The sequence below is a fragment of the Spermophilus citellus genome (assembly GCF_964194105.1).
Source record: "Spermophilus citellus genome assembly, chromosome: 17".
Classification (NCBI taxonomy): Eukaryota; Metazoa; Chordata; class Mammalia; order Rodentia; family Sciuridae; genus Spermophilus; species Spermophilus citellus.
In genome coordinates, this window is record NC_138199.1 from 58783490 (window position 1) to 58803289 (window position 19800).

The 19800-nt window shown below is 32.6% G+C and overlaps 1 long non-coding RNA gene and 1 pseudogene across 2 annotated transcripts in view; one reads left to right on the forward strand and one right to left on the reverse strand.

Annotated features, from left to right (window-relative positions):
- LOC308636207 overlaps positions 1–19800 on the forward strand; it is a 770476-nt gene that overhangs the window by 218191 nt on the left and 532485 nt on the right. The gene's annotated exons all lie outside the window — the stretch shown is intronic.
- On the reverse strand, positions 8876–19238 carry LOC308635492 (alcohol dehydrogenase class-3-like; annotated as a pseudogene). The gene is made up of 4 exons: positions 19163–19238; positions 13826–13969; positions 10083–10135; positions 8876–9435 (listed from the first exon to the last, which is right to left on the reverse strand). The product of its transcript is annotated as an alcohol dehydrogenase class-3-like (transcript).

Below are 19800 nucleotides of genomic sequence, written 5' to 3' on the forward strand. Positions count from 1 at the left end.
TCCCAATTATGTGACTGAATTTAATTATTCTGGCTATAGTGCCCAATTACCTTTGTTTTGGTCCCACGATAAACATGATGGCTGTCTAATAAGAGTATCATTTGAGGAAAAGACAGCAATTGGGAGACCTAGACTGATTAATTGTACTATTAATGTTGACTTAAAACCTTATACTAGATCAGTTATTAAAATGGGACTTCTCATAACAAACCAGTCATTTCTGCAGAAACTCCACAAATACCTCATTGTCCATCCTAACAGTTCTGCAATAGAAATTGGCACCTTTCCTAGATGGATGGATTGTGTAAATACCTTTCCAGTACAACACAAGGTGTCTAAAGATAGTGGGTATATTTTAGATTGTCTCCAAAAATTGATAAAAGACAATTATGAAAAAGTTCTGCTATGACACCTGCAGGATTTGTTAGCAATATTTTGACCTACAGTGAAGATGGTATTCAAAAGGATGTTTGGTGCTTAATTGCTGCCTCAGAATTTTTACATTTTACAGATAAGCCTTTACTGGAATTTTTTGGCAAGAACTGTAAGGAAGATTCTTGCTATGGCTTATGAGCCTGTGTTCAATCTCCTTATGCTTTAATTATTGGAAATGTGAAAGTTAAATGGGTAGATGATAGATATATTGTAACATGTAACAAATGTAATCTAACTAATTGCATTACCAGGTATAATAGAGGGAAAGGAGTGCTGATACTTCATCAGCCCTCTTTTGTCTTATTTCCAGCCAATATTTCAGAGCCATGGTACGCTGATGCTGGTTTTCAAGTTTTACAAAAAATACATGCCCAGCTAGCAAGACCTAAACGTGCCATGGGAAAAGGAAGGAAGGAAGGAAGGAAGGAAGGAAGGAAGGAAGGAAGGGAGGGAGGGAGGGAGGGAGGGAAGGGAAGGGAAGGGAAGGGAAGAAAGATCCCAAATAAATACCAAATGTTACACCTCAAAGAACTAGAAAAACAAGCAAAAACTAAGCGCAAAGTTATTACAAGAAGAAAATCATAAAGATCAGAATAGAAATAAATAAAATGAAGTCTGTATGAAAACAGTAAAACTGAGAGTTGGTTTTTCAAATGATAAGAAAAAGTCAACAAATCTCTAGCTAGACAAAGAAAAATAGGGGACTCAAAATCAAAAACCAGAGATATAAATGATCATAAAAAATTACCATGAATAATCATACTATAACAAACTTGATAACCTATAAGAAATGGATAGATTCTAGAAACATACAACCTACCAATTAAATCATTAAGAAACAGAAAATCTAAACAGACCAATAACAAAGATGATCACTGTATCAATAATAAAAGTCTCCCATCAAATAAAAGCCCAAGAACAAGGCTTCACATTTAAAGAATAACAATCTTTCTCAAGGGACAATATCACTAATGAATATAGATGCAAAAATTCTCAATATTAGCAAACCACATTCAACAGTACATTAAAAGGATAATTCACAATGATCAAGTGGAATTTATCCATGGGATTCAATGATGGTTCAACATATGGAAATCTACAAATATGATAAATTACATTAACAGAATGAAGGACAAAATTATGTGGTAATTTTAATAAGTACACAAAAACTATTTGATAAAATTCAACATATTATAAACAAATGGTCAACAGATGTATCAAAAATGTTCAATATCAGGCTGGGGTTGTGACTCAGTGGTGGAGTGCTTGCCTAGCCTGTGTGAAGCATTGGATTTAATTCTCAGCACCACATATACATAAAATAAAATAAAATAAAGGCCCATCAACAAACAACCAAAAAAAATTTTAAATGTCAATATCATTAGTGATTAGAAAAATGAAAATCAAAACCACAATGAGATATAACCTCACCCCGGTTATATCTCAGATGTTAAGACAATTGAATATTTACACGAAAAATAATTAAATATCAAAAAGGCAAAAAATGACAAATGCTGATAAGCATGTGAAGAAAAGGAAATTCTGATACAGTGTTGGTAAGAATTTAAATTAGTACAACCATTGTGGATAACAGTATGGAGGTTCCTCAAAAAAAATAAATAGAATTACCATATGATCCAGCTACCTCACTTCTGGGCATACATGTAAAGGAAATGAAATCAGCATACCTGCATTCACATGTTTATTGTGACATTCTTCACAATGAGTAAAATCTAAAATCAACCTATGTTTCCATCAGTGGATGAATGGGTAAAGAAACGTGTTACATTTACACAATGGAATATTATTTATCAACAAAGAAGAATCTCACTTCCAGAAAAATGGATGAAACTAGAGCACATTATGTTAAGTAAAAATAAATCAGAGGCAGAAAAACAAATACTGCATGTTCTCTCTCATATATGGAAACGACAAACAATTGATCTAAATGTAGGCTAGTGATTAATAGAAGCTGGGGAGGGTAGGGAAAAGAGAGCATTAAGAGAAGTTGGATAATGAATATCAGAACACAAAAGGAAAGAATTCTGTTATTCTCAAGCACAATGGAATGACTACATTTCACAATAACCTAATGTATATTTTACATGTACAGAGAGGTACTTAAAGACTCCAAACATGAAATGATAAGGAAAGGGAAATGCTAATTATCTTGATTGGTGCACAATGAATGCATATGTTTAAATATCACACCATACCCCATCAGTATTTACAATTATTACATGCTAATCAAAAGATAAAATATAATTTTAAAAAAGGTAAATTGAGGCATGATAAAATTTTAAAGAATTTTAAAAGAAAATCAATAGCATTTTTATACTCTAACAACAAACTATCTTAACAAATCAGGGAAACAATCTCATTTACAATAGCCACAAAAATAAAAACTACTTAGGAATCAATTTAACTAAGGTGGTAAAAGACTTGTGCACTAAAAACTACAAAACCCTGGTGAAAGAGATATCAGAAGACAAAAATAAATGAAAGAATATCCATGTTCAAGAATTAATATTGTTAAAATGTCCATTCTATCCCAAGTCAGTTACAAATTCAATCTAATCCTTTCAAAATTCCAATAACATTTTCCTAGACCTATAAAAAATGATCTTAAAATTTGTATAGAATTATTTTTTTAAAAAAACCCTGACTAGTCAAAGCAATCTTGAGCAAAAATAATACAACTGGAAGCATCACACTGATTTAAACTGTACTACAAAACTATAGTAATCAAAACAATATGGTACTGGCATAAAAACAGACATATAGACCAATGGAGCAGAATAAAAAGTCCAAAATAAATCCATACAATTATGGTCAATTTATCTTCAATAAATGTGTCAAGAACATTCAATGAAGAAGAGACAATGTATTCAATAAATGAAAATTAATTCACATGAAAAATAATTAAATTAGATGCTTATATCATATACAAAAATTAACTCAAATGAATTAATGATTTAAATACAAGACCTGAAATTATAAGACTACTAGAAGAAAACAAGAAAAAAGCTCAATTTCAATGGTCTGAGCAATTCGTTTTTTGGATATGAACCCAATGGACAGCCAATAAAAGTAAAAATAGACAAATGGGATTAAATAAACCAAAAAGTTTTAGAAGATAAATTAAAGAAATCTCTCAGAAAGCAGAATAAAAAGTTAAAGGAAAGAAAACAATAAGGAACAACAAAAAGAAAAGTGTTTTAAAAATGGAGAACCAGGGGCTCAGGTTGTGGCTCAGTGGCAGAGGGCTTGCCTCGCACATGTGAGGCACTGGGTTCGATCCTCAGCACCACATAAAAATGAATAAACAAAATAAAGATATTGCATCCATCTATATTTCTAAAAAATATTTTTAGAAAAATGGAGAACCAGAAAGAGTCTCGACTTATTGTCTGGGATAAAAATTAATAGTGCCTCTTTTCATATTAAAAAAAACTTATATAAAAGATAAATTATATGTTCACTTTTTATGACCATGCACAATAACAGATAACAGTGTAAATCCCAGCTCTGTTGTATACTTGTTGTTTGATTTTTATAAAGAATGCTCATTTTGATGTCTAACTCCATAAAAATGGAGAAAATAAGTTTTACTTTGCAGGGTTGTCCACCTTGAGCTACTAGCTCTTGGTCACAATCTCATAATCATACTCTAAACCTTTTTTCTTTTCTTTTTTGATACTGGGGATTTAACCCAGAGGTACTTTACCACTGAGCCACATTACCAGCCCTTTTTTATTTTTTATTTTGAGTCAGGGAGTCACTAAATTGCTTAAGGCATGCTTAGTTGCTGAGGCTGGCCTAGTACTTGTATTCCTCCTCCCTCAGCCTCCTGAGTCGCTGAGACTAAGCCTGTTTCATACTTCGAATCTTTGAGTATGCTGTTTTCTCTGCATGTAAGCACCACCTCTGATCCCAAGGAATGTAAACAAAAAAGAAAATAAGCCCAAATAAAGAAGAAAATGACTTAAAAAAGAAATGGAGAACTGGTACTGGCAGTCAAACATAAAAATACCAAGAGATCCAAAAAGAAAAAAATAATAGACAAAATTAAATAATTGACATTTTTTTTCCAGAATCAAAGAACACATACACAGCACATAGTTACAAGGAAACATATTTCAAGGTACAGCATTACTAAAACTTTAGTACAATTAATGAAAAGAAAATATTCCATAAGCTTGAAAGAGAAAAATCAAGTACAACAGAAGGGTCAAGAATTAGATGAATTTAAGATTTCAACAGCAATATGGAAATCTAGAAAATCCACTGGGTATGGTGGTCCATGCCTATAATTCCAGCTACTCAGGAGCTGAGGCAAGAGGATCACAAGTTTAAGGACAGCCTCAGCAATTTAGCAAGACCCTGTCTCAAAAAAAAGGGGGTGGGGCTAGAGATGTAGGTAAGTAGTAGAGTGCCCTGGGTTTAATTTCCAGTACTAATGAAAGGAGGAAAGGAAGAAAGTCGGGGGTGGGGGTACTGAGGGAAGAAGAAAGAAAAAGAAAAAGAAAAAAGGAAACCAGAAAATCCAAGCTTCGTAGAAAAAACTATTTCCAATCTAAAATCCCATGACAAACTATCAGACAAATGTGAGAAAAGAATCTGATACAGAAGTAAAAAGAGTCTCCAAAATGTGAGTAAAGGAGACCCCAGGATGACAGTTGTATACAAGCTGTAGAGATCAAAAAAAATCCATTTCAGTTTTCCAATATGCTATTTGTTGGTCTCTACACCTTTCAGAGTACTCTAAGGAAAATTTCTTCACGAGCACAAAACTGATAGAAAACCAGGTGCAGTCAAAATTATGAAGAGGATTTTTAACTCATCTGGCAACATTTGGGGTCAAGTCAATAATAAATACACTTTTAAAAAACCAACCAAATATATAAATGACAACTATTAAAGAAGGAACAAATGTTGCACAGAAGAACAAAGTAATGATATGATACTATATGGGTCAGGTGTGAATAGTGTTTATATAGATTTGTTAATATAAATACTGAATTTAAAATTAAACAAATTTACATATATGTATACATATATATACATAAATATATTAGATGGGTGGATAAATATGGGGAAATTGAGTATGTTGGGGACACAGAAAAATGAAACAGAGCTAAATCCTTATTCTTTTAAGTAGGAAGTTTACTATGCCTGCTCAAAATTCTAAAAAATAATGTTTAAGTTCTTGGAGGTTGCCAAAACAAAGAAATCATAAGTGTTAGGAAGATTGAAAACTTAATTACCTGACTTGATTGTTTTATTTATATATATATATATATATATATATATATATATATATATATATATATATATAAAATCATCACACTGTTTCCATAAATATATATAATTATCATATCAAATTTTTTATTTAAAAAAATCAGTAAGTAGCAAAGTAAACATGTTATTAATATAAATATTAGAAATCAGATAAAAGATTTAAAATGATCACCTCCAGAAAAGCTGGGGAAGGACTGAGGCTAGAAGCTACTTTTTATGTAATAAGCTTCATAAATCTTCATAAGTCTTAAAATTATGGGAATAGGGTAATTTTAACCAAATGAAATTTAGACAAATGAGAGAATAGATAGTGAGTAATATGTTATACAATAAGAAGAAATCAAAAACAATATACTTAATTAAGAAAAATTAAATACTGATAGAAGGATCAATGTCAGGATGTCAGAATCCTTTACAAATTATGAATTAAATATTATCCTTTTTTTAAATACTAGAGAGTGAACCCAGGGTGTTTTATCACTGCACTATATCTCCATCCCTTTTTTATTTTTTATTTTGACACAGGGTCAGCAGAAGACCTCACTGAGTTGCTGAGGCTGGTCTCAAACTTGTGATCCTACTGCCACAGCTTCCCGCGTCACTAGGATTACCAGCATATGGCTGGCACATATATTTAATATTACAATCTTGTTTTAAATTTGACTTTACGTTGCAATGTATTAAGTGTAAGATAAAAGAAAAATTATGGTAGTCATATTACATAATCAACATTAACAAGGTATATGTAAGAACATTATATCTAACATTTTATCCTCCCTGATTTAGAGGGTTCAACAAAATCTCAAAATCCTTTGTAAAACTTATAAATTAGGATTTAATTTAAATACACTATATTTCCAACAAAACTTGCTATAGCAACAAGAGGTCCCTTACAAACATCTTCATACGGTTGCTGTAGTTCATTCAAAGCAAATACAATATCACCAATATCCACCATCTGGTTACCTGTAATAGAAATAAATAAGTTCAAATACTGTATTTACTTCTGAACACAGATATAGTTTTCACTATATAGGAATTGGGGACAGAGAACCAGCTATTATGAGTTTTGAATGTTTGAAATTATGAATAAGTGAAGTGAAATATAAAATTAAGATTATAGTTTTGCTTCTTAATAAGAGTTTTCATTGAAATAGTAGAATTTTAAGCTTCTCTTCTAGATAGTCTATATAACATTTTATTCATTTTACATTTTTGAGCATTTACTATAGGTAGTATTTATTTACTCTTTTGTCTTAATTTCTAAATTGTGAGCGCTTCAAAAATTGAGAATGTGTCCTTTACTTCTGTTTCCCCAATGCCTAATAAAGTACCTAATTCCTATCATTTCAAAATTATTTTCAAACAGATAAAATACACTGGAGGCTATAAATCATGCTAAATAAATAGCAAATAACCATTTATTTAGTACCTTCTATGTACTCATATTTAGCACCTTCTATGTACTTTAACTTCCTACCCATCCTTGCCGCCACCCCTGTCTAAAGCCATTTTTCTTCTCAGGCAATGCATGACCAAGAACAAGCTCAGATGCAGTGATTAAATAATGTCATTCCAATCATGCACAGAGGTAGTATAAAAATTTTTTCACCCAAGTATTGGTTTCCCTTGTCGTCCAAGGTGAAAAGGCCCAAAAAAATAATTCAGTATTATTACCTATAATAATACTGAATTTGTTCTTTAGTCCACTGTTCAATAATATGTGTTAGTGAGCACACTGAGAGAAGTGGTTTTTAAGTGACTTCTGAATCTAAGAAGAATTAAATTAGGTACAATATAGTTTAATGTTGAATAAGCTTGATTAACTCTGATTTTCTGAAAATTGATAAAGCCATGTATGTCAAGTACAGGCCTTCAAATTACTGCAAAGCAAGTATATATTTGAACCAATCAAAGAAATGTTAGACCAAATTGATGTTAAATCACCTTCTGATCAGGAATTGCCGCCTACATTCTAGTTACTCACTTCCTTAGTATTTTACCTCATTCTGTTCTTGATTATGGTTCTCTACCATATCCCGTCATCTACCCAGGAAATTCCTTGCTGTAAATTGAGTGATGCCGCCATTTGTTCTTAGGTTAAGTCTTAAGTCAAGTCTTTAGCCCTCAAAACACTTAAATTTGACCACTCAAAACTCTTCTGTTGGATCATATGTATATTAATAGTGATGACCATATTATCTTCATCTGCTATCCATTTATAAAACTCCTTATCTGTCAAGCAGCAACTAATGAGAATGTGATAGCCAACAATTTCTATAGATTCACTAGCTCTTGCTCAATATTTACTCCTTGCTTCTGTGTAATAATAGATACCTATTCAAAAAAAAATACTATCTATTTAAATAGTCCCTGGTGGGAGAAACAAACTAGAATCTGAAATGACCATTTAGGCCCCTACCTGGCTCACCACAACCTTAAAGAATAATTCCTGTTTATGACTAAGTTAATCAATAAAGTTCATTTATTTCATAAGGGAAATTCAGATCAGCCTCCTACTCATATATGTACTTCTGGAAGAAATTCATCCTGGAAAATACAACTATCTAATGAGAGATTAAAAAAATGACTGTAATCATTAAGGTCATATACAAGTTAACATTACTCTGAAGGTGCTGAGTAACCATTAACACTGCATTTCAGTAATCCTCAGATAACTCCACAATATCAACAAACCTCCGCTAGCAAAAATTGTGTTAGTCACACTTTTCACTCAGTTCCATTTCCAGATCACTAATTTCCCTAAGAGGAAAAAAAACTGGTATACTAATACTCTATTTCAGAATCCAAAATAAGACACTTCAAGAACTGCCATCAACTGATTTTCCATTTTCTTCTTGCTATTTCTCTTTTTTTGGAAATTACTTTTATTATGTTGTAATATTTGTTCATGAGCTGTAATTACTTATGTGAAGGAGAGTCCAGAAAACAGATCTGTGACTGTGTTAGCCTTGTCCTTGATTGCAGAGACTTATGAATCACACAGATTAACACTGTTCACTACCGTAGTCACTGAAGGTCCAATAGGCTATCAGCTGGAAGACCTCCATATCTGTCCAGCTGTTTCCATCAGATCACAAGACTTAGGAGTGGATGAATACATTTTGCTCTCTTGAATTTAAAACTTTACAACAGTTCAAATGCCCTTCCCTGAATGCATAAGTTCAAAAACTTCATTAATTTGATTCAAGGACATGCTGCCAGTCACAAATTCATCAACTTTTATCTTTTTTGACATATGTTCAGACACCAACTTTGGGATACTTTCTACACTCTTCCATCCTCCAAAGACAGTGCCTTTCCATGTACGACCTGTCACCAGCTGGAATGAACGAGTGGCAATTTCTTCCCCTGAAGCAGCTACTCCAACCACCATGCTGACCCACAGACTGTGGCATGCCTCAAGTGCTGCTCTCATGACCTTCACATTACCAATACACTCAAAGGAATAGTCCAACTCCTCCATCAGTATTCTCAATGAGCTCTTCCTGGATGGGTTTACTGAAGTCTTGGGGATTAATACATTTAAAGGCTCCAAATTCTTTGGCCTTTGCAAATTTTACCTTTATTGATATCCACACCAATAATCTATGAGGCACCAGCAACTTTACAGCCCATGATAGCTGCCAAGCCAACTCCTCCTAGACCAAAGACCACAAAAGTAGAGCCAGGCTCCACCTATCTTCTGGCAAAGGTTTGTTTTCAGATTTAGACAAATTTTCTCCACACTGTAGGATGTAAGGTGGAACGACGGTATCACCTGCTTTTAGCTTAGTAACTCCTTCACCAACAATTTCCACAATTCCAGACCTTCATGTCCCAAGATCACTGGAAAACACCCTCAGGATCAGCTCCACACAGAGTATAAGCATCAGTGTGGCAAGGTGCAGTGGCAATGATTTTAATTCAAACTTCATGAGACTTTGCAGGTGCTACTTCTACCTCCTCTATAGACAGAGGTTTTTTCAGCCTCCCAGGCAACTGCAGCCTTGCACTCGATAACCTAATTCACCATGTCCACCTCTTCTTGCATTTCTCTGAAAATTCCAAAAGCACAATTCCTTCCTCTTCATTAAGAAAATTCATAAAAATGAACATTTTATCTGCCTGTCATCATTACTCCAACAATAAATCAAATGCAAAAACAAGGTGTTAAAACAGTATCTATAATGCTGTTCCCTTTTAGAAGGGTAACTCAATTATATTATTCTTTACTTCAAAATTCACCTGTATCTTTCCATGTATGTTTTATATGTCAAAATACATTCTGCTGTCATGTATGACTAAAAAAATAAAAATAAATCATATGGTAAAAAAAAATTCACCTGTATCTTACAGGGGTGACCCAAATCTTTCAGCATCCAAAAGTCACTATTTCCTTTAATATTAAACCAAAACAGCTCAGACCCCAGACCATATACTAACATAAATCAATACCTGTCCAAAATTTAAAGATACCTGAGTAACTTATACTCCTTCAATTGATTTTTGCTTTATTTTCTATTCCCATAAATTCTTTTCCCATATTTTTATTGGTGTGTTGTGGTTGCACATTATGGTGGGATTCATTGTTACTATTCATATGTGTACATAATACAACTTATATAACTTGGCTAATATTGGTTCCCATGATTTCCCCTTCCAGTTCCTTTCCTCTATTCTACTGATATCCCTTCAATTTTCATGAGATACACACACGCACGCACACGCACACACACACACACCTGTCTCTTACTTTTTCCTCTCTAGCTTCCATGTGAGGAAAAAAAAAATCCTATCCTAAGCTTTCTGAGTCTGCCTTAATTTACTTAACATATTATTATCAAGTTCCATCCATTTTCCTGCAAATGTCATAATTTCATTCTTCCTTATGGCTGAATGAAAACTCCACTGTGTATATATACCACATTTTCTTTATCCATTCATCCATTGATGAACACCAAGGCTCATTACATAATTTGGTTATTATGACTTGTGCTGCTATAACATTTCCCATAGATTCCTCCTCCTCCTCCTCCTCCTCCTCCTCCTCCTCCTCCTCCTCCTCCTCCTCCTCCTTCCCCTTCCCTCCTCCTCTTCCTCTTCCTTCTTCTTCTTCTTTGTACTAGGGATTGAACCCAGTGGCACTTAACTGCTGAGCCACATCCCCAGCCCTTTTTTATATTTTATTTAGAGACAGAGTCTTGCTAAGTTGCATAAGACTTTGTTAAATTGCTGAGGCTGGCCTTGAACTAGCACTCCTTCTGCCTCAGCCTCCCAAGCCCCTGGGATTACAGGCATGCTCCCATCGATTCTTGATATCACATTATCACCTTCTATAGGTACTAACCTTTCTCTATCTCAAGGAGACCCAAAATAGAATCTACAGGTCTTTCTCCCTTTAAATTCCCCTATCAACAACACTAATACAAGACTAAAACTTTTACTGATAGTTTAAAATTAAGGAGCATGATAAGCAAGTATATACTATAGCCCTAAAGTTTTATGGCTTCTCTCTACCACTCCTACTCAGCTACCCACTTTTAGATTCTATCAATCTTCCTGCACTACTAAGCTTCTACTATATACTAAATTCCTATTGTTTTCATTTGTAGAGTATTTCACCTTACCTTTTTGCTCAGTCTAGGTGTTTCCCAGTAGATTTTAGTTCCCATAGTCAAACATTACTATTAAGATGATTTTCATAATTAAAGGACAAGTACCTTCCTTATGAGAATTGCAGCCAACTTATAAATATAACAAAAGGAAGGACATACTATTCTTTCTAATTGGAAATGATGGAATAAGAGGTCAGAATTATTAATTAATTCAACAAGTATTTGTTGAGCAATTAATATGCACTAAAAGCATTTTTCTAGGTACTGAGAATATAATGTTAAGCAAAAGTGGACATGTTATCTGTCCATTTGGTGTTTAGTTTCATTTAAGATACAAATGTTAAAAAAATTAAAAATATAATTTGCAACTGTAATTAGTACTATGAGAGTATATAACATGAGATAAGTGAATAAGAAAATCCTTGAAGAATAGATGGTTAAATTCCGATCTAAAGTGTTAAGTAGGAAATGACTAAAGTATAAGTAGGAATTAAGTAAAATAGAAATGTTCAAGGATGAAAAAATAATATATGCAATGGGTATATGAAAGGAAGGGGCTTGATGTATATAGTTGAAGTTCTAAAAAGGCACAAAGCAAGGGAGAATAGGTCTGAGGTAAAGCTGAAGATCTGGGTAAAGGTCAGACCATGCAAGGCCTTATACATACATCACCTTAAAGCCACCCTAAACAGCTCTTGTCCAAGAGCTAATATTGGATTTTATGCAAGGAGAGTAACAAGGTCATATCTGTGCTTTGAAAACATCATTTTATTTGCAGCATAAAAAGGATAAATGTGGATATGAGTAGATTTGCAAGGATGAACTGCAATTGTCCTAAGAAAAGTTTATAGTAACTTGAATCAAAATGGAGAAATAGAATGATTTAATAGATATCTAGGAGTTTAAAATAAGTGAACTTTTCCAGGCACAGTGATGCAAGCCTGTAATCAAACCCAGTGACTCCGAAGTCTGAGGCAGGGGACTGCAAATTCAAAGCCAGCCTGGGCAACTGAGCAAGACCCTATCTAAAAATAAAAAATAAAAAGGGCTGGGACTATAGCTCAGTGGTAGAGTGTCCCTGGGTAATAGCCCCAGTACCACAAAAATGTATACATACACACATACATGCATAAGAGAACTTTATAATGATTGCTTGAGAATGAGAAAGCAATGAAGTTGTCAAAGATGACTCTTAGGTTTTTGCTTCACCTTCCTTGAGCTTGTTCACAGTGCCAAGCACTGTGATACTTGTTCATATTTAATTCCTACAATAATCCTATGAAAATATTATCATTTGTCCAGCCTTTTTCCGCAAATAAAGTAGGAGATCTGGAGACCCAGACTAGAATTTCATAAGCCAAAAAGCAAAGTGTTGCAACAGTTTCATGTATGATTTCTCTTGCTCCTGGTAGGGTATATCCTAAAGAATGTTTAATAATATGTCTTATTAGTACTTAAAATCTCTATTTTATACATATTTTCATATTCCAATATATCCCTCTACTAATGTTACCTCCAGAGCCCAATAACAACCTAACAGAACTCTATGACACCTGGTTCTACCTCCAGACCACATATCAGCAGCCAAACACCTACTACAAAGCCACCACTAATATACAAAACCAGTGAAACTCATTGAAAAGGATGCCATGTCTGATTATTTTTCTGTCATATTTATATAAACTGTTCTCTCAATCTAAAATGTTTTTCTCACCCTTTACCACTTCTGTTAACCAATTAATCCCTATTAATTCTTCAAGATTTAGCTCAGACATTATCTCCTCTGATAATTTTTCCCTGGGGCTTCCAATATGTATTAGCAGCCTATGTACATTCTATTATAGTACTTGTCACAGAGCATTACTTGACTCTTTCACACTAGAATGTGAGCTCCCTTAGAACAAGAACTGTGTTCTATTCTACTTTGTATCACCTAGCACAGGTCCAAGTACAATAGATATCAAATTAGCGATTATCTGACTCATTAAATGAATGAATTAAATCAGTTAATCAATCACTAGTCTGTTTATTAGAGAACATCCCTTGGACAAATGTATTTAATATAAAACATCTGCTAAATATATTTATAATATTTTAAAGTAATCTACATTGTGCAAACAGTAATTGAACAGCATAGCAATTAATCCAAACTACATAATAAAATTGAGAATTCAAGAAATTTAGGTCTTGTAGTGCCAATACTCTTGATACTACAAGAAACTACCTCTCTAAAAAAATAAGAAATAACTATTGAAAAGCGAGATGATGTTATAAAAAATTTTAAATCCATTTTACTCTTAGACTTTTACCAAACATCTCAAAAATAAAACATTTTGTTTAAGTTTTCAAGACTATCTTTTACTATAGACACCAGTAAGCAGTGGCAGTGGCAGAAGGTTAAGAATCAAGAATGAAAACACAGAAACAAAAGATAAATCACAAAATTAGTATCTAAAATTCAAGTAACTCACGGTCAGTATAGGAATATTTGATCACTTCCTGCAGTGTGTCAGGGTTTACAAAGATATTCATGCTACTCAAAACAGCAACCACTTCATCAGTAGAAACCCGACCATCTTTTATCCTAGAAAAAATCTCCAAGGCTTTCTGGAATGCTGTGAAAAACAATAAACAAAGAAATTTTTGTACCACGAGAATTAACAGCTTTCCCTGGATAAAAAACTGATTTTGTGTCAGTGACCATATAGGGAAAATAACCTTACATAAGCGTGAGGTTTTCTAAATAGTCACCTATAAGTATAAGTAGGCATTTTCCAATTCTGGTCAAATTTCTAGAATAAATTCTAATTTTGCTATTATAAATATTAATATAATATGAATAACAATAGCTAGTATTTATTGAATATTGATCATGTGTCAGAAACTGCACTAAAAGCTATGAGTTAGCTCATTCAATCATCACAAAAGGCTTTTATCTCTTTACAGATATGAAAACTAAGGCTTAAAAAGTCCCCTTCAACTCACAGCTAGTATGCAGAAAAGTCAAAATACTAATCTAACAATATTAATCCACAATTCTTGCTTTTAATCACTATACTATTTAACTCTTAAAAATTTTAATTAAGACAATTTCTTACCAATGGTATAATCCACAATAGCAAATCATTTAATACACAATCTGAAGGAGTTGTTAATTGCTTAAAAATGAAAATTTTATTAGAAAAGAAGAATGATAGAGAGGCGAAATTTCTTTTCAGCTGTTTTATCATATTACAAAGAGTTTAGCAGTAGTTCAACCACTACTATAAGGTTTCTTTTTCTCAGAAATTTAATATTATTATGCTAGCAATTCTAACATCAAAAATGAATTGGAGATGCTAGGGCTGTAGCTCAGTGGCAGAGCACTTTCCTCGCACATGTGAGGCACTGGGTTTAATCCTCAGCACCACATAAAACTAAATAAAATAAAAGCAGGCTGTCCATATACAACTACAAAAAAAAATTTAATGAATTATAAACATGGTTAGAAGAAAATGCACACACCAATCAAGAATTTTCCACTAAAAAGCTTTCCTGAAAACTTAAATGGAAAGCTGTGTCCAACTGCTAAATTAAATACTCCTCTGACAACTACATCCCTTAATTTACCTTGATTAAAACACACACACACACACACACACACACACACACATACACACAAAATTTCCTTAACTAACTCCAGAATGAAAATCACTTTATACTCAGATTAGATTTTCTTGGAACTCAGGATACAATAAGCAAAATGATCCTCAGTCTTTGGATAAACACAACCAAGAAGGGAAACTGAGCATTATGTATTCATCCAACTAGTAGTTATTGATAAAGTTAGACAAAATAACAAAGGAAAAAATCCAAAAAAAAACTCTTCCTCCATTAAAAGCAATGAGAACACTGGCAAAAATTGTCACAATCAACTTTTTTCATACTTCAACCGCAAATAGAAATACTGTCAGGAGTAGAGAAGAAATATGAAACTTCAACAGAAAACACCACACACACACACACACACACACACACACACACACATAAAAGTAAGAATGAAATTGACATGTATGGAGATTAATTAAACTAATTAACCCGGGAAAATTTCCGTGGAAAAACAATTTTGCTGCAAGCAAAATTTTAAAGATGTGAGGAAGCTCAGCATAAAAATTTATATAATAGGAAGAGCATCTAAATTATTTTTTTAAATTGGTTTTTTTAGTTATATATAACTAAAAAGCTCCTTCACAGTAAAAGAAACAAACAAGAGCATGAAGAGAGAGCCTACAGAATGGAAGACAATCTTGCCACCTGTTCCTCAGATAGGGCATTAATTTCCAAGATACACAAAGAACTCAAGAAACTTAACACCAAAAACAAACAAATAACCCAATCAATTAATGGGCAAAAAAACTGAACAGACCCTTCTCAAAATAGCATTTAAATTCTTGAGCAAGAAAATGGCATGACACAAGTAGTGTTTAAAGCAAATTAACTCATAACTGAGATAGAAAGGATGTTGTGGCAATGATCCAGACTTTTAATGCCTTTGTGGGAACGGGAGAGGACTCATGTCTCACTTTCCCAGTAAGAGATTCTGAAAAAACAAGTTAATATGCCCACCCCACCCTAAAATCAGTTACTATCAAAACATTCTCTTCTATACTTTTGAAGAATAGTCTTTTTACCTGAATCCTGAGAGGTCACATAAGAAATACCATTCACAGCCTTAAGGAAATTTGAAAAATCCAGCATTCCATTAACTATAAAAATGGTTCAGAAAGAGAAGAAAAAATCCCATCAGCAAACAATATCAGGAAACTCATTAAAAACATAAAATAAAAATACAAGCTAAAAATGTATTTTTTAAAAGCTAAAAATGTAAAAGGATTAACTGATGATGTTAGAATACCATTGTCTGTACACAAGAGCAGTCAACAATAACACTATATGTAAAGAAAACTTACCAGAAAAAAAGTTACATGTTATAATTAAATAGTAAATAGTGCTCCAGCAATAACAGAAATACTATGAACTAGGACTGTAGATTTGTAATGCTCTCAGTTTAAGACTCTAATGTTTATATTTATAATTAGATGTAAAAAAATATATATACATATATGTATATATAACATGCCAATTTTACCTGAGAAGTGATTAAGCATAATGGGTTTTATACTTAAAGGATAGAACTGATTTCACTGTGCTATAGAAAAGTGGTTCCAAGCCTTTCTGGGAGGTTATGGATCCAGTTGAGATTTTTGTGAAAGATTTATCTTACCTCATTTCTTTCCCTCTCTCCCATTAAAATACATGAACAAAATACTGCACAATATTAAAATAATACTTAACCAGAGAAGTCATCTCATTTTTCATGTAAAAATAATGACTATTTCTTAAAAGAAAAAAAAGAAAGGAAATCTAAATTGTACAAATGATGATTTTTATAAGAAATTGTGGTTGTTTGGTTTGAAAAAGAAGTTGAAATTATGCAGTGCTTTTGTCATGAGGGCGCATAAGTCATATAAGTCATCTCTAATGACAATCAGAGATGAAAATTCTGATTCATAGAATCTGCCAAAGCACAGAAGCAGGGTTTTTAAAATTCACTTTCTGAACAAAAATAGATCCTTAAATAAATGAGGTTAATTTTGTCAGGATTTATAGATCAATGATGTTATGGACACCAGAAAAAAATAATTATAAATCTGCATTTCTATTTATGTCATCTGAGCAGAAGTAAAAACACTTCAGTGCTTCCATCCAATTGCCTCCAGGCTTCTAACTGCAAAGAAAATGAAAAGGCTTATTTGCTCTCATTTCCATACCATAAAAATACTTTCTCCAATATTAGGAAGCTTGTTAAGTTATCTGCCTCCAAATTTCTTCAGTGTAACAACTTGAAAGAGGGCTCTTCTTTCCTTCAAAATTAGTGAAACATCTGTCTAAATTTTAATCAACTACTTGACTTGTTTTCTGACTTCATTTTTAAATGTAGGACTGATGGTGTAATATATCATTATTTAAATTTGTCAGTTTTAAATTTTATTTTGAGACAAGGCCTCACTAAATTGGCAAGGCTTGCCTCAAATTTGTGATCATCCTTCCTTAGACTCTTGAGTAGCTGGGATTACAAACTGAATAAACTTTTTATATAAGTATTGGCTATATGTGTTTTCTTTTATGAAAAATACTTTTATGTAAAATATGTCTTGCCTATTTTTCTACCTCATTGTTTGCTACTAATTTGTATGGGTTTTTTAAATGGTCTTAAAACTAATTCTTTTTCACTTGTGTGAATTTCAAATATCTCCAAGTTTGTAACATGTTTTCACTTTAAGGTGTTTTTTGGCAAACAAAAGTTTTTTATGTTAATATGGTCAAATATATAAAATATATTAACCTCTTCTTATAAGCCCACTCCTCCTGTTACACTCAAACCTTTTTGCCTTGTTTAAGAAATGCTTCCTTATTTCATAGTACCACTTTATAACATGTAATTAATAAAAGTAAATGTCTAAACTGGTGCAGTGGTGTACCCCTATAATCCCAGCGATTTGGGAAGTTGAGGCAGGAAGATCCAAGTTCAAGGCCAGCCTCAGCCATTTAGTGATGCCCTCAGTAACAGCAAGACCCTGTCTCAAAATAAAAAATAATAAAGGGTTGGGGATGTATTTCAGTGGTTAAGGGCCCCTGGGTTAAATCCCCAGTACCAAAATAAAATCATGTATACTAAGAAAACCAATTTTTAAAAAGTTTAAACATGGAGCTGGGACAGTAGCTCAGTGGTAAAGTGCTTGCCTTGCAAGTGTGAGGCACTGGGTTCAATCCTCAGCACCACATAAAAAAATAAAAATACTATGTGTTCAACTACAGCTCAATAAATATTTTAAAAAAAAAGTTTAAACACACCAAATATTGAAAAGAAAGTGGATCCACAGGATACCTTACTTGGGTATATTACTTACTAGTGAATATGTAAAGTGGTACAACTTCTTTGGACAACAGTATGGCATTAATTTATATACCTACAGTTTAGTAACTCTACTTATAAGTATATACCCAAGAATAACCCTAGTACATACATATCAGGAAACCTGTCATGGCAAATATTTTTCACAGTAGCAAAAACTTAGAAAGAAACTCAATGCTCATCAATGAGAGAGTAGATGGATAAAATGTGACATATTCACACAATATTATGCAAATGACTAAACAAATTAAAAGAAGCATGAAAACATATGAATAATCTTAGTCATCTAATAACTGAAAAAGCCCCAAAAGATTCCTACATTATGATAAATTTTTTACTAAAGTTTCAAAAACAAAAAAGTTATAATTCTTATCTATTTTACAGAAATATATATATCCATAACAATAAAACTATGTAAAAAGAAAATAATAAGCATAGGACTCAAAAAAAATGCTTACATCAGGTTGGGGAAAAAAGAATGGGTTATTTAATAAACTTTATGGATAGGTGAAAGTTTATTATCAAGGTCCTAGTTTTCATTTTGGGTGTTCAGATCAGATATTTATTATATTATTGAATACCACTGCACAACTAAATATGATTAAGTAAACCATCCATAGACCAATGATGAGAATACATTATAATCCAATCTGGAAATCAGTAAAATTATGTGTACCTGAGGCCCAATTTTTATTAAAAAATTATTGACCCATTATCATCAGATAATGTTTTTAAGACAAAAGTGTTTTAGAACATGTGACAAAAATTATGTTTTATAACATTTTAAAGATTAGCTTTCATATAACTTACAATATGACCAGCTTAAATTAATATGGAAAAGAAAAAAACTTACCATTGATATCAATAGTCTTTAGTGCCTGTAGCATTTCTGAATCACTTATAGAAATCTTCAAGGTACCAAGGACCATTGGCAGATCATTCACATAAATCTTACCACTTCGAATTTTACTAAAAATTTTACAGGCTTTAAGAAGTTCTGCACACACATAACAAAACATTTAGTTAGTTAATTCAAAAGAGTAAATATCCTTATTCCCCCTACTCTCTTGAAAAACATAATCATTAAAAGAAGAAAGGGGAGTAAACATTTGTTTCTCAGATTCTCTACTTTAAAATCTAGCTCATGATTTATTTAGATATATCTGGAGACAGTGAGAAATTGTCAGAAAAGTCATGCAAAGATCACATAGGAAAAGGTTTCCTTAAGATTCCCTGGAAATTTTAAATACTTCCTCTGTGCTCTCATAGCACTCAGTATCTACCTCAACCAAATATCTTGGTATCATAGACTTCTTGCATATCAATATCATTTACTGAACTGAGGCAACACTTTTCATTCTTTGGTTTCCACTCCTACTTCAGAATAGAATATCAAAAAAAAATGTGTTGAACTAAATTTGGTATAGTTCAGTAACTACTACATTTTATTTTCAGGAAACAGCACTAAATACAAAAGAAAGATCTTTTAAA